Raw genomic sequence first — 25,079 nt, 5'->3', positions numbered from 1 at the left:
GTGTGGTTTTTTTTTTTCTGGGATGCTCAGCATATGTTAATATTATTAGCTGCCATTTCTGGAGCATGTCATTGTGGTGGCAGGTGCTTCACATCTGACACCAATTTAATCATAGCTTCTGCAGTGTCTGTGCTAATACCACTGTGCAAGGCCACAGATGTGAAGAGAAAGTGAGAGATTCACAAAGCCACATTCAGTAAGTGGCTGCACAGCAATTCAAACCCAGGTGTTCTGACTGGAACCCAGGAACTGTACTACATAATATATCCCCTTCCTCTACCAGAGTCCACCTCCGGCAGGGAAATCCCACTGTCTCTGTCTTAGGAGTAGGCAGGGTTATAGGTGTGAGCTACTGTGTCCAGCCTAAACCTTTTATTTCTTAGTGAAAAGTAATGTTCTCCTGGACTCTTTCTGTATGTCCAGAATAAGTTTGGTTATGAAGCTCATGAGAACTCATGCTATTGGAGGGGGAGTAAGCCTGGGGAGAGGAAGGGACCTCAGAACCCAGTGTTATTATGCAGACTGTAAATAGTGACTCCTTACTCCCGGGGACTGCAATAGGATGCAAGGTAAGAGTCCAGGGAAACTCCCTCTATGAACCAAAGGGCACCCTAGAAACAGCCATTTCAACTAGTCCCAGACTGAGCTGAAATGAAGATGGAGAGTTCATTTCAAACAGTAGCCCAGGGATGATTTTCTTAGCATCAAGCCTTTACCTCAACAGCCTCCTGCATCTTTCCTTTGCAATGCAGTGCTAGCCTTGTTTCCCCTGCAGTCCTTGCAGAGCCCATGCTATCATTGTGAACTCTTCCCTCTCCTCCCTGAGAGAGGTCTCCCAACTAGCATTCACAGCAGAGAACACATGTCTAAAGCTTGATAGCCAGCCTGTTTGGCTACTGGGATGTGATGAAGCTTTTTGGAGACAGACCCTGTTATTGACAGTACTCTCCTAGAAGATGGTTTGAGGAAACCAACCCCCTTCCTCTTGTGATCTTTCCTTCCTGGATGCCATGAGGTGAGCAGCTCCTCCACTTGTACTCCTGCCATGATATTCTGCTTCTCCATTGGAGGCAGTCTGGAGTCTCTCCTTCAGATCTGACCCTCTTCCTTTACCATACTGGCTAGGTCATTATCCATTTCATTCCATGCTGAGGTTTTCCTGCCTACCAAGTCTTACTACTATTTTCTCAGACTTCATATCTCTAATGTTCCAAGTTCAATGTGAGTGCAGGATTCCATTTTCCTTGTGCTGGTGGTGTTAACTGGGGCATGATTTTCATCTTTGGTCTTAGCTTTCTCTGCTGTGCTGTCGCTTCCTTATGTTTTTAGTGTTTGGAGCATGAGCAGGCCTGTTGTTAGTCCCTACCATGACTATCACTAATTGGGTAACACATCATACTCCCACACACATACATATATATGTGTGTGTGTGTGTTGTTGTTGTTGTTGTTATTGCTGAGGATCAAACCTAATGCCCCATGTATGTTAGGCAAGCATTGTACCATCAAGACACACTGTCAAAATATTGCTTACATTATTTTCCTAGTTTGATAGCAGTCTTGCAAGTCGTAATTTCTAATTTTTAGGTACAGAAGTTGAAACACAAAGAAGACTAGGAGCTTCTTTAACATAATACACACAGGAAGGGGCTGATTTAGCATTGGATTTGCTTCATGCTAGAGCCTGGTCATCCATGATACCATCTTTTGATTCTGTGCAGTGAGTTGTGTATTATATTAGTAAGACTCTGGTGGAAAGTCAATTGATTTGGTACTCACTGGAAAACTCCTTCATATAGGGTAGGTTCCACAGTACAAGTGGGCCTTATTCCAAGAGGATGCCTCAGGATGGCATGATTAAATGTACAGTCCACATCCTTCAGGTTCTAGCCATAAGTAACTCCTTCTGGTTTCCAGGGAGCCCAATGAGAAAACTAGAAAGAGTAAAGATAATTTATCCATAATGATTCCGCTTCTGATGGGCAGAATCATGGCTCCCTAATCATTGAAGCCTGTGAATAGGTTGCAGTGTGTGGCAGAAGTTACTTTTTGGATAGGAGGAAGTTAAGATTCTGAAGGCTAGGAAGGGTAGTGTGATTATCCAGGTGTGCCTAATAGTACACAAGAGTCATTGTAAGAGGGAGGTGGGAAAGCTGGGGTAAGAGACATCCATGCCATCTGGAAGCAGTTTGAGGAGTGGACCATGAGCTAAAGGGAGGTGGGCTGACACTAAAAGCTACAAAGGTCAAAGTATACTTTCTGCCTTAGCACCTCAAAAGCTCTGGTGACCCATTTTAGGCTCCTGATTTCCAGAACTGCAACATCATCACTTTGTTGTTTCTAGGCCACTAAGCTAACGTTGACTTGTCATAGCAACAATGGGAAATTAATACATGTCTACATCTCAAGTACCCTAACAAGTGTCCACAGCCTTAAATTGGAAGTCTTATGTTCAGCATATTTAAATCCGTAAGATTATTGTTTCCTTGTATTTCAGACCATTAATGATGTTCTGATTGAGTTCTCACTTTTCATAAAGAAAATAAATTATGTATATGACCTGTGGGCTGTTAAGTGTACACACTCTTGGTATTTTTGAAACTTAATAGGGGAAGACCATTTTTCTTCCCTTGAAAAGTTACCTATTCCTGAATTTGCACCCATTCCATCTGACCTCAGCTTTAAAAGCTGAGATTCTTTCTCTTTTCTTTCTTTCTTTTTCATCCGAGACTAGAACTTGAACTTGCTACCTGATACTTTATGCTCATAGGCAGGTGCCTTACCACCTGATCCACATCTCCAACTCCAATAGCTGAGATACGTTCATGAACTTTATGTGATACTTTTATCTGAGCTACTTATAAACCTTTTCAGTCATCAGCTCAATTGTATAATGGTTAAAAACTCTTCCTAATTTTGATTCTAATAAGTGATTTGAAGGAAAGCGTGTCCCTGTTTGTGTACATATATAAATTTAGAAGCACTGTGAAATCTCAAACAAATTTAGCCACCAGGATGGGGGAAGTGGAATCAGATAACCCAATTAACAAAGGCTGAGCACTTGCATTCACAGGAGTTTGGAAAATTCTGGCCCGGCCTTGCTTTAGGAAGGGCAAGCAAGCACGGATGGGAGACCCATCAACCTTGGAGCAGCATTTGAACAGGAAGAAAGATCATTAACAGATTGATGAGGCTTCTGTTATTCTTGACATTAAGCATGAAGGGCAAGAGTCTTGCATTTCCAGAAAGATTCCCAACATCGCCATTACTATTTGAATAAGCCAGGAAATATCAGACCCAGAAATGCATCTTTTTGGCCATATATTTCAGGCAAAGAGCAGTGGACTTCAGAAAACCCACTGTTTGTTTCTGGGCTCTCCAAATGGACACCCAAATAACCAATGATTTCCTGCAGAGATTAGCCTTTAGACTAGCCAAAGGCACATTGGTTGGTTACTCTTTAGAAATTTATTATTCAGCTCCAGACAGATGAATGTGCCTGGCATATGAGACCAACTCCCTTAAAGAAATCGAATGTAGAGGTCAATGTTACAGTCATTAGCCAAGTTAGTGTAAATATTATTCTCTTCTCTAGATGTACCCCCTATTACCTAAGGTCTCCCTATAAACAGACTTTTACTCTCTGGTGGTAACAATTTACACTGAATAATGATTTAAAATGACAGATTCATTATGCAAACTCTTTGTTGGCTTCCTGCAAAGAGGCAGGCTGGCAAGCAGTTGCTATTTCTTTACCAGGAAAAAAATAAAAGCCAGAGCAAGTGACTTGTCTGTGTGTACCAGCTGTCATCTGGGACAACCCGGACTCTTGACACACTTGGCAAACAAATGAACTTCCAAGTCTCTTCTCTCTCAAGGCACAGGGTAGACCAAGCCACAGTCTAGATTTCTCAGAAGCTAGAATTTCAAATAATTTTCAACACGATGATTTTTTTAAATCTGAAACTAAATGTGCTTTAATCCGTGCACTGTTTATCTCTTGCTTTTTAAAAAGTACATTAAAAACTTTAGACTATATTCTGATTCAGGCTTTAGAAAGTGTAAGACAGCTGGGCATTAGTGGCTCACGCCTGTAATCCTGGCTATTCAGGAGGCTGAGATCTGAGGACTGCAGTTTGAAGCCAGCCCAGGCAGGAAAGTCCATGACATTCTTATTTCCAATTAACTACTAAAAAAAAAAAATCTGGAAGTGGAGCTGTAGCTCAAATGGTAGAGTGGTAGCCTTGAACAAAAAAGCTAAGGGACAGTGCCCAGGCCCTGAGTTCAAGCCCCAATACTAGCACAAAAAAATCAAATATATATATGTAAACATGTACATAATCATACATAGTTATGTGTATATATGTACAATGTACACATATAGGTATCTATGTATGCATACATCTATATATGGATCTATATAACTAGTCTTTTATACATTATTATTTGTGATAATACAATAATTAATTTCTCAAAAATAGCTTACACTGCACAGTCAGGAAACATTAGCTACTTTCTTGTCATTAAATTTGTGATTTTGATGCAAGGCCCAATTCTTCTTCATCAAAATCACATGCTTCTCATTCTACCTAACCCTATAAAAAGTGAGCTCCTCAACATCCCTACTAGTAAAGGAAATGCAAATAAAAACAACCCTGAGATACCACCTCACCCCAGTTAGAATGGCCTATACTCTGAACTCAGGAAACAACAAATGCTGGAGGGGCTGTGGGGAAAGAGGAACCCTTCTCCATTGTTTGTGGGAGTACAAATTAGTACAACCACTTTGGAGAACAGTATGGAGGTTTCTCAAAAAGCTCAATATAGACCTACCCTATGACCCGGCCATACCACTCCTAGGCATCTATCCTGAACAGCAGGTCCCAAGATATCAAAAAGACATTTGTACTTCCATGTTTATCGCGGCACAATTCACAATAGCCAAAATATGGAAACAACCCAGATGCCCCTCCACAGACGAATGGATCCAAAAAATATGGTACTTATACACAATGGAATACTACATAGTGATTAGGAATGGTGAAATATTGTTATTCGCAGGGAAATGGTCAGAACTCGAACAAATAATGTTGAGTGAGACAAGCCTAGAACACAGAAAACAAAGGGGCATGATCTCCCTGATATATGACTGTTAACAAAGGGAGACGGAGAGACAGTAGAGACCAAGTCTGTGAATACTGTATATGCTCTTGATACATTGTATATTGCATATATGTCTACAAGGGATAGAAAAACAGGTCGTAAGATATCACAAGAAATGTACACACTGCCCTACTATGTAACTGCACCCTTTTTGCACAACACCTTGTAAAAAAATTTATGTTCAATTAATAAAAAGAAAAAAAAAGTGAGCTCCTGTGGGATAGGAACTGCCATGTGTGACAGTGCTCTGGTAGGAGCCATGCTCAGTGTAACCTTCAGAAGACCTTCAGCAAAGTCCACCTTAGTATCAGCACGCCTTCAGATCATCATGTTCACAGGGAGGTAGGTGGGCCAAATCCCCACAGAAATTAATCATTTCTTGGATAGCATAGAATAATAATATAGAACAGTGTACTACTGTATAGGATAGAAGAAAAGCTTTAGTATAGTATAGAAGAGAAACTTTAGTATAGTATCAAAAAGAAGCTTTACTTATTTGGAAACTTGAATAAAATAAGCACTATCTAGTTTAAAACACTGAAAGGAAACAACCGACAATTCTTGTCTGTCTCTCTTTTCTACTATACTTGGAAAGCCTATTGTTATGAAGCCTGCGTAGGGGTAGGGTCAACCCTTACTACCGGCTGCCTCCATTTTTACAAAGGTTCATCCTAGATGCAGAACATCAATAGCTGACTCTTAATTGCCAAAGGAATCATTAGGATTACATTTTACATTCACAGAGAGTTTAATTTTGGCAAACGACCTCCACGATTGCTTTGAAATGAGACAGGAGGGATTATTATGAGGCTATTTTGGATAGAAGAGAAAATCTATGCACTAATTTAAGCCAACTCACTCCTCCTACTTTTCAGATCTATTCCAAACAACCTGAGAAAGCCTTTTCCCTTAACAAGTGTGTGTTACTTCAGTGCCTTGATAAACCCAAGGCACTATCTATGGCACAATTGGCGTGTGGGATGAACAGTCATCCCATTCATCCAATGGATATTCCACAGGCACTGTTTGAGTCACAACTCTGTGCCAGAGAGACTATGAATGAGAAAGAGCAAGTTGCCAAGCCTCTACCTGAGTATGTAGACCAGGGAAGGAGGCCAAGTCCCATCAAAGTCTCTACTCATCCCTGAGAAGTGAAGAGGAAACCTGCAGGTGGAAGCTGCAGAGTCTGCCATGGCAAAACAGCTGTAAGACTTGGAGGTTCTTAGTCAGAAAGGGTTCCATGATTTCCTCACTGTATCTTCCTCTTAGTGCCTGCCACTGTGAATCAATACACCTCCCTTGATTTAACAGCCCACATCAAGATCTCACAAGTCACCTGCAGGCACACTGCCCAGGAGCACAGCATCCCTGTGTGGTTATCTGCCTGAGGTGGAGGAAGAACTCCCAGAATACCTCTCACTCCTCAGTCTGGGCAGCATACCATCCCCCAAGTTTGTTCTCTTCCTGTCCCTCTGCCAGAGAGATCTATTTTTACTAGAGTTGAAATGGTAAGCTACTCTGTTCAACTGCTCTCTTACCAGTTACAAAATGCTTTAACTCAAGTGAAATAAATGCATGTGCCTCCAGACAGCTCCCTAGACAGGGGCTGTAGTGGCAGGATGGTGGGAAACCACGGAGGAGACTGCTGGGTTGGATTGGAAGCTTAGCATTTCAGGAGCACCTGCTTGCTTCGCTCAGATCAACATCCTCAGTCCTCAGGGTGCCCCGGCATCCCCTAGGAAGCCTCATTTACATTTAAAAGAAAAGACCCACATGCAGGCCTCACTGTAGACCTAGTGAGTCAAAATCTCTCCTAGGAAGACTCTAGCAGTGGCCTTTTACTGAAGCTCTCTAGGTGATTCCTACGTGACTAAAACTGAATATTCCTTTCCTCAACATAGGACCAGTTATATAAACAGAACTCATTTTCTAAATCTGGTCTATGTACATTCCACTGAGACTGATGAAAGATGACAAATGTGCTGAGTCAGAGGAGGGAAGAAGTTTAAGGATCCTAGATCTGACTCAGATTACCATGTGCTCTTGGGTTGCAATGAAATTCCTTGAAATTTGTTTTTCTCATCCAGTAAAGAAAGATTCATGCTAATGTATCTCAAAAATGGACAGTGAGAAATGAATAATTCTAATGGCCAAGGAGTATTGCTTAGGCAAGGTAAAGAAAAAATGCTGCTATAACAAGTGAAAGGATTTGATTAACTAGCCTCTTAAATATTGCCAAAAAATCCTCAATAATTATAAATAGAGAAAAAATGAAATTCAGTGAATCATATAGCACAAACTCACTAATAACCTGTCTATATGGCTATTACCCTTTTCTCATGCTAATATCTTACCTTTGAATGACAATTGGGGAATATAAATCAAAATAAAATCATTCACTATCTTCACATTTCTTTGTCATGCACCTACAAAACCAATGTAACCATTTCCTAAAAACAAGTGTAACCAACTGAAAGAAAAAGTAGAGACCCACAATGAAAGAAATAACTGAACAAGTAGACTCTCACTTCCCAAAGCCTTCTAGAAACAGGAATTCCTCTTGGTTGTGATTGATTAACTTAATACCCTGGAGGAGAAAAGAAACTAATCCAAAATGATGATGCAAGTCCGAAGTGATCAAGTTAACCAGTGAGGATATGGGATTTAATATTTGAAACTCTTAACAGTAATTCATGTGTTATTCGAAAGATGGTTATGCCCATGAATCTAGAAAGAGCAGTAAGAGAGAGACATATTTGGGTTCTGAGGTTCAACTTTTAGCTCTTGGGAGTCACACCTCATGCATCTCATAAGTGATAGCAGGTGTGGTGAGGAGTCAGGGTAGAGCCACTTGGCATCTGGATATGATGAAGCTACTGTAACACATCTGTCTTACTGGCTGGATTCTCCCCTCCTATACCCAACACCTAGGTTAACATCATTTGGGTAAGATCCACTCAACACAAACTTTCAGTGCATCATTGTAAGCTTAGTGTTAAACTAGGCTTTCTTAAGAGGGCAAAGAAAATTCAGCATGCTCTCTGTCTTTCACTGCCTGCTTAGGGTGACCTGACATCCAAGTTGCATATTAATTAGCTTTGGAGCACCCATCCATACTTTAAGATCTATATTGGTCCTGTTGGGAATTGTATGAATTGATTTCAACAAAAATAAGAAACTTTCTCAGACCTGTGTTCTGGATATGGTAGCGATTCAGGTGGGTAACTTCTTACTGATAGGAGATTTCTCTGGAACCAGGGAAGATATCTATAACAGAAATTTTGATACTAGATAGTCCATCATGTTGTGGAGAGGGTGTGAAATTGACTCACTAACTTACTGTCCCGTGAAGGCAAGACTTGCCTTTAAGGCCTAAAGCAGTCCTTATGTGCTAGGTCTAATTCTTATGTGGTGCACTCAACAGCCCCCTGCTTGGCCTGAAGTCTTGTCTTGGTGGTTGGTAATCTGACCACAGGAATCCCTGTAGACTGAGGAGGTACAGGTAGATCTCAAAATTCCATTGGTGTGAATTAAGAGTCACGGAGCCACGCTACTCAAGAAACTAAGATCTAAGAATTACTGTGTGAAGTCAGCTCAGGCAGACAAATCTACAAGACTCTTATCTCCAATTAACTATCAAAAACACCAGAAATAGAGGTGTGGGTCAAGTAATAGAGTACCAGCCATCAGTGACACAAAAACAGACAAACTAAAAAGGACTAAAGAATCAGATTCCATGTATCTTCTCGGTACAACCTGAATTCCGCCTCTGTAATCTCCATCTCTCAACAATACCTCTGCGCTTCTCACTCCAGCCTCCAGAGGATCATGCAATGAGACCTCAGACATTTCCTCTCAGATTCCTATAAAGAATCCAGCCAAGAGCTATTGGAAGGCCCGTCAGGTTGGCGTTCTTCTCCACTGACCGACCCAGCAGCTCAGGGCTCAGAAATATGTGGACCTTAAATTCTGTGACTCTTTCATCCTCCAGCAATTATTTACTCCTGGTGCTTCCTACTCCCACTCCAGTACAGGCTGCTGGGAATACACCTCTGGATCCCAGAGACTTTATACTGTTAACATTCCCAGGCCTCATTTTCCTCATACCCTGACACGTCGTTGATGTTTGTCAAGGCAGCTTCTGAATCCACACGGCTGGGAATACCCTCTTATGCTCTGATGCATCTAACCCCACACTACAGATAGGTTACACAACTTCATTCTTAACAAGTCAGCTTAGGATGATGCTGAGAAGTTGGGACAATCTTATGTTATGGACAAATAAAAAGATCCCACTGTGACGTCCTTAGTGACCTTCTAAATCCTGGGTGATGTGTGCAGTCCATGGTAAGACTGAAAATTGCCCAAAGGGAAAGAGCAAATGGCCTATGGTCAAAACCAGAATCCTGCAATTATCTGGGGGTACTGTCCAGAAAATGTGTTTCTAAAATCTAGCTCCAGGAAAGGCAAACCTACTCTCTCCTTTCATATTTTCTTCACTTATTTGAAAAATATTGAGCATCTACTTTGTAGACAAAATAATCAAAGGTTAATTTTAATTAACCAGGAGCTATGACCCCACCTGCTTTTAACAACTAATAGATATTTTGCTGAGTTATTGGAAATAGGAGGCAAGGACCACAGAACTCTGGGGAGGATTGTCAGGTAGTGATTGGAAGTAAAAGCTTCTGAGTAAAGAAAGTTTTTGAAGTGAAGAGGTGAGCAGCAGATCCCTACTACATGTGGGTTCTTGCTTTACCAAGAAGACATCAAGAGCCCAAGGGTGACTTGAAAACTCCATTCTAAGCTTTCTGTGGGTTTGCGATGTTCTGTGAAGAGATAATTAATTAATAAATTATCACTATTAATATGACTCTATACACATGCAAGTGGATCTTTCCATGTAAATTTACAAAGAAGCCTGGAATAGGTTTTTAAAATCTTATATAGAACCACTAAGAAATCTTTACTTACACCTTCAGAATGGAAACATCAGCATTTCTGCTAAGAGAACAGTTCTACTTAGACCTGCACTCTGTCATGGGTGAAGGTTGGGCAAGCTTTGAATCACACTGCCTTCAGGGCTCAGAGACACATGAGATTAGACATTCTACGTAGATGAACTAATAATAACCAACAGTTTTGTGGAAATGACTCCCACCAACCCTTGGAAAACATGCTCCTTTTCATGGACCCTTCTTCATGAAACATCTTTTCCCAGAGCCTCCCTTGACTAGTAAGGAGCCTGTGGCCACGTTTTCAGCAAAGAAAGACAATAGACAATAGGCCTGTTTCTAAGGTTAATGTCAAGCTTGTTTATTTCTTTGTCCATTCAGTTAGCAATTCTATCTGGATTATACATACATCTTATTCCAGCCCTGTGGAGTACACTGAACAGCAAACAAATAGGATTTTATGTTTACTTTCAAGGAGCTTAGAGTTTAAAGGAGAAGACAGAGTAAAATTAGAACTGTGTGGCTGGAGTTTATATTGAAGTACTTCAACGTGGCCCAAGTAAAGCCTGAAGAATGAAGCAGTTTCTGGTTGAGGCAAATATGACAGGTCTGATGACAAAATAGGCTCATGTGCCCGATTTACCACTCCACTCCCCCCAGATCCCCTTTTGTTTCAGTAGTGAGGCTTGAACTCAGGGCCTGGGTACTGTCCCTAAGCTCTGTTGCTCTACCACTTTGAACCACACACAGTGATTTTGTCAGTTAATTGGAGATAAGAGTTTCATGGACTTTGCTGCCTGAGTTGGCCTTGAATTAAGATCTTCAGATCTCAGCCTCCTGAGTCTGTAGGATTACAGGCTTAAGTCATCAGTGCCCAGTCCCCAGCCCCTTTTACATTGCTATCTTTGTATACATGAACCAATCGGAGTTGGGAGAACTGTCTATAGCCATAGAGGAAAGAGAAACAGCTCCATTCAGAGTAAAACGTGCCATGACCATTATGCACCGCAACAGTGAAACAGATTCTGATATTAACATAATTTATCTTCCAGTTGGGGGACTGAGCATGGGAACTTACCTACAACTATGTATGAAAAGGCAAATATGTACCCAAAAGAAAAAATCTCTAATAGGGTGGAAGTCAGAAAAGGTTACCATCAGTAGAGGGAAATTTAAAAAAAAATTATGGAAAATAGCAAATGAATGTGGCTAGATTGAGCCAAAAGAAAAGAAAAAAAAAACTCGATGACATAAAATAGATTTCAGAGAGAGCTAATAATGATATGATACCTGTTATTTCCTACAGAACCTGAAGAAATGAGGGCCAGAATTACAGCAATGAGGAGCAGTTCAGGTGATTAGTAAAAGGATACTGCAGAGACCACTGCCCATCTCTTTCTACTCTCCTCTAAGCTCTGTATAGAAGGCCAGTTCACTCAAGTAGTTAACTCCTAAAAATAAAACCTTCCTTGTTTGGTTAATACAATTTTAAATCCACCTGCTTCTTACTCTCCCGTTTTCCATGAGCCTACCAGTCCTGCCTTCAATGAGGAGGAATATAGAGGAAAACCATTCCAAAATAACTCCCACGGAAATCCAACCAGCCATCTCTACTAGTGAGAGTGATTTTTTTTTTTTGGCCAGTCCTGGGACTTAAAATCAGGGCCTGAGCACTGTCCCTGGCTTCTTTTTGCTCAAGGCTAGCACTCTATTTGAGCCACAGTGCCATTTCTGGCCATTTTCTATGTATGTGATACTGAGGAATTGAACCCAGGGCTTCATGTATACAAGGTAGGCACTCTTGCCACTAGGCCATATTCCCAGCCCCTGAGCCTGATCTTTATCTGTAAATATGACTGGGTCAGTCAAAAGTCACCAGTCATCGAAGAAAAACAAACAGAATGATAGAGAAAGATCCAGAAAGATCCATGGGTACCAAAGGAAATAGAGTTGGACTAAGACAAAGATAACTTTTTATTTTTTTGAAAAGCACTGTTTTCAGGGAAATTTGGTAGAACATTGCATCTGCAAACATAAGGAATGAGTTTTAAAAGACACTCAGTTGTAGAAAGGCTGAAAAATTGACATGAAATGACACAAAAATGAATTGAGAACTTCAAGTAAAATCTCTGAATGTACATTAAAAAAAAGAAGAAAAAATATGAGAAAAGGACACAGAGGAAAGAGAAACAGATCTGGCATCTCCTTGAGCTACAAAACTTATCTTTCCCATAATAAGCATGACTGGAGGAAAAACAGAGAAGATGGAGAAAATGAGTATTTCAATGAAATAATAAGAATTGTTCCAGAGTCTAATAAACATTGAGTCTTGGGATTTAAAAAATCCTGAAGAAGAAGAATGAATAATGATCTCCAAGCATAATGAGAAAAATCCTAAGAGCTCACAGAGGAAGAAAAAAAAGCCATTTGTATAAGGATCAAAGTCAAAATGGTGACCATCTTTGGTTCTGCTTTTAAGTTGCTAGGAGACAAGAAAACAAAAGTCCATAAACTGGAGATGGAGAGTTACTATGAATCAATCTTACTATGAATCAATCTTTTCGTTGTAAGGGATCTCTGTATAGGACTCCTTCATCCATTCTTGGAAAAAAAATCACAAATATACTCCAGCAAAAATGAATCTAAGGAAGGAGTTGAGTGGAAAGGGTACATTTGTGAAGGAAGAACTCCTAGGGGACTAGCCAATATTTAGCCTAAATTAGAATAGCAATAACAAAGAACATCTTTCACAAGAAATTAGAGTTGAGCAGCAACAAGTTCAAATTCTTAATTTCATAGTTTGTTCTCCTATTAGAGCAAAATTAAACATAATGATTTGAACTTTTAAGATATTAGTAGTGATTGTCATGATATTTCCTTTCTTCTTTACATCCCTTGGCATTTTCCCAATGTTCTATGATTAACATGTATATTTATAGGGTAAAATGATTATTAATCAAAAATTAGTACAGATAATTTGAATATAGCACTAGGACTCTAAAATATCCTTGGTTCAAAGGCTTTCTTTTGGATAAGAAGACTGAGAATAAGGTGATTACATAAAAAATTGTATTGATTGTGGTGAAATAGGTGACTTGAGCCACCATCCCCAAGACCTGTATTCAGTATTGTGTGTCTGAAATTTCGATGTCCTGGAACCTTGTATCTGCCCAGTCCATTCATATAACCTGAGAAAGTTATAATTATTTCAGGACTTTTAGATAGTGATGATATCAACTAAAGAGCTTACATAAGAGAAGGGGGAATGGCGGTTTTATTTTAAACTCTTTAAATGTTCCTGATTAAAAACAGTAAAATGGTAGTTGCCAGGGACTGATAGGTAAGGGAGAATGGTGAGCTCATTCAATGTGCCATAGAGCCTCAGTTTGGGAAATGAAACATTTTGGAGATGGGAGGTGGCAACTGACATGGAAGGAGGTAAATGTACTTAATGTACTCATCGTGCATTAAAATTGGCAACATTTATATGTCTATTTTACTACAGTAAAAACAAAGGTGATTTTAATCTCTGTCCAGGCACTCTATAATGGGAGACATAGTATCTTATTTTTCTTTTGTAAAGCATCAGAAGTTCACCATCATACTCTATAGCATAACTTAAGTTTTCTATCTTTTGGGATTCTAATAAAGTAATCCTCCGGACAGGATACTGACAGAGCATATAACAGCACCTTGATTGGTATCTAACATTACTTTGTTCTGGGGGTCAGAGAAGGAAAAGTCCTTTTTCCAACACTTTTGGAGATAACAAGCACAGCAGATGATTAACAAGTGATTTTTTAAAAAGATAGAATCTTTCTTAAATGGCTTCCATTTTTTGAAAACATCGACTAAGTATATCAGAAAAAATCATGAGGGCTGGGAATATGGCCTAGTGGCAAGAGTGCTTGCCTCCTACACATGAAGCTCTCAGTTCCGATTCCCCAGCACTACATATATGGAAAACGGCCAGAAGGGGCGCTGTGGCTCAGGTGGCAGAGTGCTAGCCTTGAGTGGGAAGCCAGGGATGGCGCTCAGGCCCTGAGTCCAAGGCCCAGGACTGGCCAAAAAAAGAAAAGAAAAAATCATGAAAAATATAACTTCCTCTTAAAATTTCATTATGTTCTCTCTATAGAGAACTCCTAGAAAAGAAGAATCCACCCTCATTGTCACTGACAGTTGATTTTGTACGAGCTCAGGGCTCATCCATGTGCGGGGGCCATCCCTGAGTAGCCAGGAAGGATGGAAGGTCATTCAGGTACACAGAAATCCATTTTCATTTCCAGCATCTACAAGCATCAACAGCAGTGGCCAGGGAAGTCTTCTAATTTTGCAAAGTCTACTTTCACCTACCACCAGAGCTGAGCTGAAGACTCTCCTCATTAGTTTAAAAAATTTAGGTAATTGGAGAGTTAAAAGACATGTTATTGATTGTTTCCCTCATGCAAAAGACCTTAGGGACAGAACTCAATACAAGCTGATGACTTTACCAAGTCATAGTTTGGTTGAAGAAATTCTCTTACTTTACTGTAAACCATTAGAGTAGAAAATAGAGCCAGACAGTAAATAACTCACCTATTAATATCACCCAGTTAACATTAAGAAGACTAATGAGACAGTTTTGAGGGCAAAATAAAATTCATATCTTTTTAATTGGAAAAGTTAAAATTTTCTAAGAGCAAAATGGAGAAAAATGGAGCATTTAACTTAGCACAGTAACATATCCTGTTTGTAGCAAAAGGAAACAGGTTATTGAAATGTTATAACACTATTTAACACATATATTACTCACCTGCTTCTAGCTTTCTTCTGTTATCAGATCAAATTCCTCATAAGTCCATCAATTCTAGCTCCCATCTTATAGGCAACCCATCTTTTCTTTTAAGGTCATTTTCTTAATTTTCTGTCACTAGGATATTCTCATATTACTTATGAGTCATCCTTTCATTCTGTTAGTTAAGCAAAGCACTTTCCAACCCTTAAGATCCCAAGTTCACCTCCTCTCCCAAGTTAACTCAATGCCATGAATCTCTCAGGTTCATCTATCTACTCATTAATCTCTTACAGATTTCATGAGTATCTATCATGACACTAGACATTGTAAGAGTCTTAACCAAAGATGAATAACATAATCTGGCCCCTTAGATATGTCTGTTGCCCAGTTTCACTAACATGACTATAGGCTTGTTAAAGACTGTCTGGTCCAATGTTACCCAGCAGCATCTGTCTCATCTGAAATCGGACTGAAATCTGCCTCATGTCTATAGTGAGTAAATGAGGGACAAGTGGAGCAAGCATACCAGTACTTGGATACAGAAGGAATATTCTCATAGATTCCCAGCTGCAGGGTCCACTATATGAGCTAACAAACCTTAAATGAATAAACGAATGAGTATCTTTCCTATGGGAAGGTGAGAAGACCATCAGAAAGGGCGAACATTTAAGCAAGCAAGAGGAGACTTGAGGTGTTGATTTCTCTGTAACCTAGGAGTCAGAGATTCCTCTTTGAGGTAAGGACACAAGAATCACATTTCAGAGTGCTCCAAATGCTAATTATTCAAGGGTATGAAGCTACAAGTCAATGGGACAGCTGCCATTTTGGCAACGTTTTAAGAGGGGGAAAAAAAAAAAACCCAAAACTACTTTGCTGAGTAAGCTAAATCACCTGGCCAAGGGGATTCCCTCACTTTACTATAAACCATTGGAGCAGAAAATAGGCCTAGAAATGTTGGAAATGGGCCAAAAAGAGAGTGTCAAAGAGATAGCAAGATCTAGCAATAGAACGGTAGGCAGCAGATTGGCTAGAGTAGGTGTGGGGAGGAAGGAAAGCAGTGGCAGGGAGAATGGCACAAATGCTGCCATCCACACAGGACCCTCCTGCAAGGAGGGCCCAACCAGTAGGGGAGCATGAGTAAGTGTTCACTATGGCATGTGGTCTATAGCATTAGGAAGTAGGATACTATTCCAAAGCTACAAGCAGGTTATATTCCTGCAGCTCATCATAATTTCATTGCTAATTGGCACATATTTGATTTCAGAAATTATTTCAAGCTAGGCTAGGTATTTAGAAGCCCATATGCCTGTTTAATCAACATGTACCGGAAGGTTATTCTTCTATAGAGGTATTTCACTATGTCTAGTTACCTCGTAGGTTCCAGTTACTCTAATTGCCTAAGAAGTTAACTAAAATCTTACAGGCTTCAAACAACAACTTCTATGTTGTTCATAAACGTGCACATTAGGCTATATCTACCCAGCATCCAGAGAGAAAAAGGAGATGGTGGAATCATCCATAGATTCATATGTCTGATGGATGTTGCCTTAGTCCTAATTGGAGCCATTGGCTGAAACACCTACACTTGGTGTATCTGTATGGTCTGGACTTCTTCACAACATGATGGCTGGGCTCCAAACACAATGTCATGCATGAGACAAACAAAGATAGCCTAAGACTTTTTGTAATCCAGCCTAGAAAGGCATTTAACATTGTTTCCACTGTACTCTATCAGCTAGGCCATTTGGTTTAAAGGGCAGTAGACAGTTAGACTCCATCTCTTGATTGGGACTGACATTCCACAAGAGCAAGTGGGAGTGGAAACTATTGTATATCCATTTTAGAAGATTACATTGTTCCACAATATACACTGTTACTTCTAGAGACATGGCAATGTATTCTAACTTGAAGAGTAATATTGCATAGTGAATGCAGAGCAAGGACTGTGGAGCCAAACATCTAGAGATCCATTACATACATATTTATGTATGTGTGCACGGGCACACATGTGTGTGACACAGACAGCTTGTTTAAGCTCTTCGTGTCTCTGTTGCTTATTTCAAAAGCTGGGATGTTGTCCAAAACTGTTATTTTGAAAGGACCATATAGGATTATGTAGCTTCCTACATGTTAGTTGCTCAAACTCCAGAGACACATATTTTCCAACTCCAGAACTGCTTCTTCCCCCTCTTCCAAGAGGATTTGAAAGTCACTAATAACAAAGTCATATTATTGGGTACTTAATAACTGTCACTATGCCAAGTTGGGCAGACCCAAAAATCCATGAGACAGGAGGTATGATACTATCAGTATATTATCCAAATGGTAAGTGTAACTTCAGTAACTGTGGCTTAGAGATTCTAGTAAAGACCCCACAGGAGGTGGTAAAGAAAGGATTTGTACTCAGATAAGTTTAGCTAGATATCAGGAGTTTAAGTCCCTGGACGACTGTGGAACAGAACCTCTTTCTACAACCATTTTTTTGTGAGCAAGTGAAAAATGAACAGGGTTGCATTCCTAATGTTATTGAGATTAGGGCCCATTTAATACAGTAGGGAGTCTATCCCAGTGAGGTTAACACAGGAAAGATGAGATACTTGGGCACTAATGTAAGCATTGCTTACAGAAAAAATTAAGACAGTTCTCATTCTTTGCATGACATAGGGTGTAGGCATAAATGAAATTCATTCTCTAGACCAGTATGTGTCGGTCTCATTTATGTTCTGAATGAGAGGACAGCCTTTGGCCCCCCTGGGAACAAGACTGAGCATACAGACCCCAAGTTTCTGTTACTGGTAGGAAGAGATGGCTCACAAATGTGGCCTGTGGTTTGCTAGCTGAAATGCCTCTTCTGAGGTGAGACCCTGATGTAGAATCTTTTGATGATGGTGTTGCCTCCTTGTTCTGATGTGTTTTTCCTTTTTTTTTTTTTCCTTTTAATAAAAACTCTCTTTTTGACTAAGAGATCAGCATAGCCACTTTGCCTTGCTTACTGGTACACAAAGGCATTCCCTACACAGTTAGACAGCAAGTTCCATGATAGCAATCTTGTCTGCTTTGTTCTTCATGGTATCCCCTGTATCCAATCCAATATGAGGTATACAGTAGGGACTCAAAACATACTGGGTACACCAAGATTGAAATGAGTAAAAGCACATGCAAACAAAAGTCAGAGTTCCTCAAAGTAACTAGGGCTCTACCCAGTTAGATATCTCTGATATCTACCAATGGTAGATGTCACTCAAGGGTCACATTAGGGCAGAACTCAAAATGCCTAATAATACCATGGATGCGGTAGGCAGTTAGTAAGTATTTGCTGAATGGATGATCAGGCTGTACTTGATCCATGGTAAGACACGGGAAGGAGTAGGATGGGATGCTTTTGGTGGAATGCTATTTTTTTTCATTATATCTGTAAGGATGTTGTAAATATAGTTGTCACAAAATGAATGGTGATTTTACTTGAATGAATCATATGAGAACCTGTGGGAGTCTGCTGAGTGGACGGCCAAAGAACACAGCACTCTTCTTGACATTTACCTCTAATAGATGGCTATAGTTGTGTGAAAGCAAAGACAATCCAATGTCAGCATTTAAAACTCCATTCTTGCATCCAAGTAATATAGATAGCCTTTGGTTTTTTCCTGGAGTAGCTAAGAAAAAAATTCAGAAAATATGGACAATCCTCCCCTTAAGACAGGCAGCCACTATCTAACACCTTTCAAACTAGAGATTTCTTTCCTACAAACCAAATGTAAGATTTCATTGTGATCTGAAATATCTTCTGCTTTACATGAACATAAAGGAAACTTTAAAGAGATGCTGTGTCTTTAATTCAAGGTATTTATAGGTATATGTTCTTTTTAAAAAATCCCCTAAATGTAGCCACCAAGACCAGGCTGCTTTTAGTTTGGAAACTGTGGCTCCAGTGAATTTAAATATTTATCACATAAATTTTATCTCCAAGTCTCAATGAACACTAACTTTCACGGCATCACTTCTGGAAACAATAAAAAATTGCTACATTATTTTAGAATGCTATTTCTAGTTGGATTTCTATCATGAGGCACCATTTAAAGAAAAGTTAATTTCATAAAAAAAAAGAAAATAATGACACATTCCTTCCTGCACAGAAAGTTTCAATCACCTACTATCAAGAAGCAAAGTATACTTAAGGAGTGAGAGATGTTAAAGTTTCCCCAAGTTTCTTTATCAGCTTGCTACAGAGACACTGAGCCTCCAAAGCAGGTGTTTGTTCCTAATCCAGAGAGAAAGAAATGTTTGAGAACATCCTCTTTCGTAATCCCTCTGAGAGCAACATGAAGAAAAATTGCTAAGCTTCCATTTCAAATGGGAATGATTTGAGTTTAAACAACAGCTTGTGTAAAATGTCATGCTTCCTGCTCTCTTACGTGGGGATGATGGCGCTGACGTAATAGGAGGATGACTTGGAATGTTCTACCCAGTCAGCGTATGCAGAATTCCCTCAGTTGTGTGGAAAGGAAAATCTGGCAATAGTTTCTGCACATTTAAAATGAGGTGAGGAATGAGACCAATACTTTTATGTATGTCATAGGAGACAATAACATGAACACTTCCTGCCGTGGGTCTAAAACATTCTCTAAGTCCAGTTAAGGTGTTACACTCAGATTTCTTGGGAAGTGTCTCCATTTCCCACTGTGTGATGAATATGTTTTGCCCTGGAGACCTCTGACGGACAACTCCAAAGTAAAGGGAATGAACATTACAATTTGTCAACACACACACACACACACACACACACACACACACACACACACACACACACGTGCCTTGCATTAAGCTGCACAGTCATGGGTAGGTTTTAATGCTCTTCAAATGTGTGAGCATACAAAGTACCTTCCAGAGTATTTCTTTAGCCACGATCTCATATAACACCCAGCATTCTTCATCTAAGAACTACTTATCTGCCCTGAGTGCATAAAGGTTCCTTTGTAAATAGCCCGTGCATAAACACTCTAAGTTTCCCTCTTAACCCTTCTCTAACCAGGTAAGAGTTTCTTGGTGCAGGTAATATGAGGCTGCTACAAAGCTCAAAGGGGAAAATAAGGGAGAGCAACAATTAGTGTGTGTATGAACACGACATCCATTTCCACACAGGATTTAGGGAATTCTGTGAAATTCATACCATGGGAGAATAAAATACTATCTGAATATGGAAATGAGATCCTGGATATTGTCCAGTGTCATGCTATGACCTTTTGGTAGCACAGACACTTCATATCATTTAGCTCAGGGACAGACAGAATTCAAGAGAACTCAGTGAACTTGGCTGGTAAAAATGCTACATCCTGGTTTTCATAACCTCAAACTGAAATTTAGTATTTCCTTCAATTAAAATGTAGGCCACAAACCATGATACCTGTGATGTTGTTGCCAATAGAAACCACAGATATTTTCTCATCATGTTACACTTATGCCAACTCAATCTCAAGATATCATGTATACGCACCAGGACTTCCAAATTATGGCAGCTCTTGCACCTGCTGTTAATCTGTACTATTTGGGAATGCATTGTTAATGATGTTAATACATTATTAATAATGTACATTTCAGAATTGCTATAAAATTGGCTTGTGCTTTTAAATTAAATTGATTTCCCTTATAATTCTGCATGGTTTATTAAAAATAAAAAAACTTCACGCTTAAAGGAGGCTATAGGTTTGATGAGGCTGCCCAAAAGGCTTGTGGCACCCAAAAGGTTAAGAAGCCCTGAAACCATATACAAGGCATTTAATAATGCAACAGCCAGGTTGCTAATCACTCCTTACCAGAATCTGTTGAAGCTGAAACAAACTTGACCTTGAAATAGTACAGTCTCATTACTGTAAATGAATGATTCTGAGAAGAGTCCATTTTTCTTTTTCTTTCTTTTCTTTTCTTTCTTTCTCTCTTTCTCTTTTGCCATGGGCAAAGTCCTGTAGACTAGAGACCATCTCTGCTTTCATAGCATAGTTTGCTTTCTGTAGACTACATCATTGACGTTTTGCCATTAACACTGAATTGGTCTATTGTATTTTATAGTGTTGAAATCCAGTCTATAAGAGGAATATGGTAGTCATCTTATGACTTTAATTTAAAACACAGAGAGAACACCAAGAAAAACCATTATGACAATACCATAATTTGGGTAAAAGAAGAAAGTATTAACGTGCGCTCCATCAACCATGTTCTTTTAATGATGGTGCGTTAACTGGTCCTCTCCATGCTCAATTACAATGTTACAGAGCAATTAACATATTTTAAGGGGTGTTAAAATGGAGCCTTTGGGTTATTATAATTACAAGATCCATTAAGTGATGAGATGGTGTCTCAGTTGATGTGTTGAGAATGTTAGCACATTTGATTTTTGGAAAAATTCTCCATGGAGGTTCTGACCAAAAATAGACATACTGAATGCCAGCAAGCTAAATGAAAAGCCACTCATTGAAAGCTATTAAGAAATTATTAATATAGCTATAACTATTCACTTAGCACTGTTCAAAATTCCAACCTATGAGAATAAAAATAAATTAACCATTAGCATTTTGAAACCATAAAGAACATAAAAATAAAATCAATGTTTTTACATTGAATTGAGATTAATTCATGTACCATCAATACAGAGTCCTTACATAGAGAATTAAGCCTGTTTGTTTCTTGTGAAATTACTATCTATATTATGTGTGGTATGCTAAAATTTTCTTTTTTTGTTAAATCTATAAGATTTAAAAACCTGGTTATAAATCTAAGCTTCCATTAACTTCAATACCGGAGGTTTTCATTGAATTCTAAGCTACAAAAATGGTCCAACTTTGTGCGCAATGAACGCAAACTGAATTACTAAACTTGGAACGGAAACAACCTATACCAATGCAAATAAAACAATTTGGAGTATATTATAGGAATAAAGAGTGAAAAATTCCTACTAACCACAGTTACCAAATTATTCACTTAAGATCTAATGCAAATTTTCAGTGACTGTGTTTGAGTTAAAGTAGACCTTATATTAATGACATATTTAGTTTCAAGGCTATTGTTTTCTTCTCTAGATAACTATTTCAATTTAAAAAAAACAGCTCGCAGGAATCCTTATTAAAAGAGTCTGGAATGACGTTCTCCTCACGGCCCTAATTTGCAGGAGAGGGCACTGAAAATGTGTACTTTGCTCTCACAGCTCAGACGCAACCCTGAGCACACTGCATGTAAAGATTCCATCCCAGCTTCCCTGGCATGCAATGCGTTATTTTTCTCTAAACAGGAAACTGTTGACAATTTTCTCCAGTATTTTCAGAATACCAAGGTCTTATTTACAACAGAAAAATACCGACTTGTTCTCTTCTTGTTCTTTCTTCTCATTGTTGCTAATAATGAATGTACAAACAAGCTAGAAAGCAAATTCCAAACTATTCTTGGCTGGTTCTGAAGCAGGGAGCAATGGCAAAAAGGAAAAAGTTAGTTACACACTGCAAAGAAATGCTGGACTTTTAATTCCCAACAGTACTAAAGGAAAGATTCCTGGAATTCAAGAGAGCATACTGGGCTCAAGCGACAAGTCTGTATCTTTAAATGAGGTTACATTAGCAAGTGTTGAGCAAGAATAGCGATTATATTTTAACCTCCTTCACAGAACATGAATCCCAATTGAACCAAATTCCAGAGCCTTTGCACAAAATTCATGGCTAGGAGCTGTTTCCCATTCTTTGCCGGGTCCAACAAGAATTGCTCATGAAGACAAACTTGCAGAAGGAGAGAGAGAAGAGAGCCACATGAGCTATACAAACACCTAACTATAGTACACAAAGCAAACTCATTACCTCACACAGAAGGGCCGGGTTTAGCAGTCCATGCCCCACTGCCCCTGGGAAACAACAGCGGCAGAAGCAACAGCAGCAGAAGCAGTGGCGGCGGCGGCGGCGGCGGCGGCGGCAGCGGCAGCAGCAGCGTCCAGCATCCACTAGATTCTCCCAAGCCTTTGGCTGTGTGGACTCAGCCACAGACTCTGCCTCTAGCTGACGTCAAAGTCTCTGTCACATGGCCAGATGAAAGCCAAGAGAGCATTGGTTGTCGTAGCAACCACAGACCGGCTCTGAAATTATTTCAATAGGTCATCTGTCACTGGTGTGTGTGTGTGTGTGTGTGTGTGTGTGTGTGTGTGTGTGTGTGTGTGTGTGTGTGTGTGTGTGTACTCAGTGCACAGACATCACGGACAGTTCTTGACAATGTCAACCCCCTAAGTTATGACTCAGAATTGCCTACAACTTTCTCCTTTAATTAAAGCTTCTGCATCTTTCTTTACAGTGGCTTAGAGGAAGGTGCAAGATATTCTGAAGTTCCCACTGATCTTACTATTAGCAGTACCAAGTGTCTATCAGTCTATCTACTCTCTGTGTCTATCTTTTCAGCACCAAATGAAAGAAAAAAAAATCTGGAGATACTTTTTCTTAACCAGTTAAACTTATTTGCAAGTGGATGAAGAAAAACAGAAGTTGAAGTGGAGTTAAAAGAAGATATTTTTTAAAAACAAACAAAACTGTCAGCCAGTTACTGGTAGCTAACGCCTATAATCCGAGTTGAGATTTAGGAGGCTGAGATTTGAGGACTGTGGTTTATAGCCAACCTGGACAGAAATGTCAGCAAGACTCTTTTTGCTAATTAATAAAGAAAAAAGAAAAAACCAAAAAAAAAGTGGAGGTGTGACTAAAGTGGTAGAGCACCAGCAAGTGAGGGGAAAAAACAAACAAGCAGGAGCATGAGGCTCCAAGTTCAAGCCCTAGTACAAACAAAAAAAAAAAATGCTATTAGAATAAACCAATTCTTGTGACATTTACAACATCCATATAATATACTTTGATCAAATTCATTCAATGAAAAGATATTTTTAAAGGAAATTATCTTTTATTGTTATTATAAAGGTGATATACAAAGGGATTGCCATTTCATAAGTAAAGTAATAAATACATTTCTTTTTGGATAGCATTACCCAAAAAGAATTATTTATTTTTTATGGTCCTGGGGCTTGAATTCAGGGCCTGGGTGTGTCCCTGAGACTCTGTATTCTGAAGGGTAGCACTCTACCACTTGAGCTACAGCACTACTTCTGGCTTTTTCTGAGTCGTTTATTGGAGATAAGAAGAATCTCATGGACTTTTCTGCCCAGGCTGACTTTGAACTGTGATCCTCAGAGCTCAGCCTCCTGAGTATCCTTCTGAGAATACACGCATGATCTACTGGCACCTGGCTAAAAAAGGTATTTTTTAAATTTATGAGAGAATCCCATGGATGTACTGGAACCGCACTAATGATGAAAAGGAAACAGGTGAATGAGCCTGACATGAAGTTGAGCATTGAGAAATACCACAGGGGTGCACTGTAAAATGTATAGGCAGAAATGATGACTCAGAACTTGCAGCACAGCACTATTTTAAAGTAACTGTGATTAAGCCAAAACCTTTGCTTAGGAGCCGCTACACAGGTAGCAAATCCTTCTCTCTCAAATACTCCAATCTACCCTTTGCTGGTGTTCAGCACCATGTAAATGGGTTAGTACCCCACAAATACCAATTAAATGAAAGCCGAAGGGAGCAGGATAGAAGGATAGTCTTATCTGTTTTCCAGCTTCAGCTTCATTTCCTTTAGGAACACTCTAGCTTTCTTTTAGCTTTCCACACATGCTTATGTCCTGTACAATTCTCCTTAATTAACAGGAAGTCAATTAAATAAATTTAATGAAACTCATAGGAAAGTCTTCTGAAAAAAGACATTAAGAAAACCTATGACCCTAGCTACTTGGAAAGAGGTCTCAGGTCAGTTCAGGCAAAAGTTCTCCACCACAGCTGAAAATGAACTAAAGCAAAAAGGGTATGGCTCTGAAGCACTTGCCTTGCTAGTGTAAAGTTCTGAGTTCAAACCCCAGTGGCATCAAAAAGAAAAGAAAAGAAAAGAGAAAGCATGACTACTCAAAGGACGGAGAGCTAAAATTCAGGGGAGAAGAAGACATTTCTCTAAAAAAGTTCTATGGGCACACATATAATGCTCTGATTATATGTGTCTGTTGCGTGTACATATAATCACATATACATATATATACATGCACATACATATTTCCATATATATCTATATATGTAAATATGGAAATACATATATGTATGTATTTTTAGAAAATAGCTC

At 39.4% G+C, this 25,079-nt stretch overlaps 1 protein-coding gene across 3 annotated transcripts in view; it reads right to left on the bottom strand.

Annotated features, from left to right (window-relative positions):
- The window catches only part of Ncald (neurocalcin delta), a 160,644-nt gene that overhangs the window by 52,476 nt on the left and 83,089 nt on the right, over positions 1–25,079 (bottom strand). The window contains exon 1 of one of the 3 annotated variants that reach the window (XM_048359035.1): positions 22,727–22,895. The exons of 1 other annotated variant lie outside the window; for it this stretch is intronic. The gene's annotated coding sequence lies outside the window, so the exon portion shown is untranslated. Of the gene's footprint in view, positions 1–17,668; positions 19,653–22,726; positions 22,896–25,079 lie in introns of those variants that run through there. One more of the 3 variants, XM_048359037.1, reaches the window with a different exon arrangement.

Source organism: Perognathus longimembris, chromosome 12 (genome assembly GCF_023159225.1).
Source record: "Perognathus longimembris pacificus isolate PPM17 chromosome 12, ASM2315922v1, whole genome shotgun sequence".
NCBI lineage: Eukaryota > Metazoa > Chordata > Mammalia > Rodentia > Heteromyidae > Perognathus > Perognathus longimembris.
Note: the sequence above shows the minus strand (reverse complement) of the source record. Positions and strands in the feature narration are given on the sequence as shown.